The following is a 1,770-nucleotide window of genomic DNA, read 5'->3' as shown; positions in this document are numbered from 1 at the left end:
GAGAGGTGAAGAGAGGCGTGCTGGTGAGTGAGGAGGAGGGGGGGGGATAAATGAGGGAGAGAGATGAAAACCGAGAAATAGTGTGTGAGAGAGAGAGAGAGAGAGAGAGAGAGAGAGAGAGAGAGAGAGAGAGAGAGAGAGAGAGAGAGAGAGAGAGAGAGAGAGAGAGAGAATTTGGGAGGGGGTATGGCAGAGCGGATAAAGAAAAAGTATGTAGAAATAAAGATTGAATGGTATTAATTGGGCTCTTCAAATGACGAGAATTGACGCACAAAAGTCATCGAGAGGCCGAGACAGGATGGGCAAATACTCAAAGGTTAACCAAACATAAGATCAACTGAACAAGAGACAAATAAAGCAATAGCGGAGAGACTTCCGTTGAGGTCATGAAGAGAACGAGAAAACGAGAGACGGAGGGATGAATAAAAGAAGTGAGTGATTGAGTGAGTGAATGAGTGAGTGAGCGAGTGAGTGAGTGAGTGAGTGAGTGAATGAGTGAGTGTGTCAGTGAGTCAGTCATTTTTTTTTTGGGGGGGGGGGGGGGGGAGAGGGAGTTTTTGTTTTATACTGTTGTCTTTGTCTTTTTTCCCCCTCTAATCTTCGACGCTTATTATAATCTTACCTACATCTATTTGTGTTGCAAGTGCCGTGAAACTCTGGTGTCGGTAGTCTAGTCTCCCTTGCTAATTCGTGCGTGCGCGCACACGTGCGTGCGAGTGCGTGCGTGAGTGTGTGTGTGTGTGTATGTGTGCGTGTGCATGCGTGTGTGTTTGTGTGTGTGTGTATGCCTGTCTGTCTGTCTGTCTGTCTGTGTGTTTCTTTAACCTTTATTTATCTTATTCCACGTTTTTACACTTGTAATAAAGATATGTTGGAAAACTTCCACACTTTTAATTATGGTTTTTGAAATTACGGCATTTTAGCGGTATACAATGGGAATAAACTGTGTGTTAACGAATATTTACATCAGATTGTTAATTGTTATTCTTTCCGAGCAGATAACTATTTGATTCTTTTCTGATTTAAAACGCCATTTACAAATTCAACAAATTGTCTGCGAGGCTCCAGCAATGTATAACAACAGCTTCATCATTCTCATCATCATTATTATCATTAAAACAACAATATAACAACAATATGAACAAGAACAAAATCAGAAACAACAACGGATGCAGAAGCAACAACAAAACAGTAACAACAAGAACAAGAACAACAACAACAATCATTACAATGACATCGATGACAACAAAAACAATAAAAATGGGTTCTTGAATTGCCCCTCTGCAGGATAGACAAACGTGCTCTTAATACAATTCTACAACGCATTTCTCTGCAATCGTACTTTGCGGCATATTCCTTACTTCCACTATTCACTTGTTGACATCTTGTTGTAATGTTTTTCTCCGACCTTTGTTGTTGTTATCATCGTTGTTGCTGTAGTACTGGCAATGGTGGTGGTTCCATGGTTGCTGATGGTGGTGAAAAGGGGTAAGTGGTGCTTGCGTTTGCTATGTCAATGTTGCTGTTATTGTTCATGTTGTAGTTGTTGTTGTTTTTGTTACTTTGGTATTCCGCTAAATAATTGAAGCATTTCTTGTCTGAAAAGAAGTCTGGTGTGTACATCGTCGTCAAAAAATATATTATGCTTCTTTACAATAGTTCTGAGATAATCTTGAACAACGATAACAAAATAACACATTTCTTCAAATCGAAAGTCGCGTCTTAAGTAATGTATCTAACTCGTTTTTAAAAGCCCCTCGCCCCCCGCCC

General features: G+C 40.3%; 1 protein-coding gene across 1 annotated transcript in view; it reads right to left on the bottom strand.

Annotated features, from left to right (window-relative positions):
- LOC106012958 overlaps positions 1-1,770 on the bottom strand; it is a gene marked incomplete in the record, with an annotated part of 8,157 nt that overhangs the window by 5,591 nt on the left and 796 nt on the right.

Source organism: Aplysia californica, unplaced genomic scaffold, assembly GCF_000002075.1.
Source record: "Aplysia californica isolate F4 #8 unplaced genomic scaffold, AplCal3.0 scaffold00584, whole genome shotgun sequence".
Classification (NCBI taxonomy): domain Eukaryota; kingdom Metazoa; phylum Mollusca; class Gastropoda; order Aplysiida; family Aplysiidae; genus Aplysia; species Aplysia californica.
This window is presented reverse-complemented; position numbering and strand designations above follow the sequence as displayed.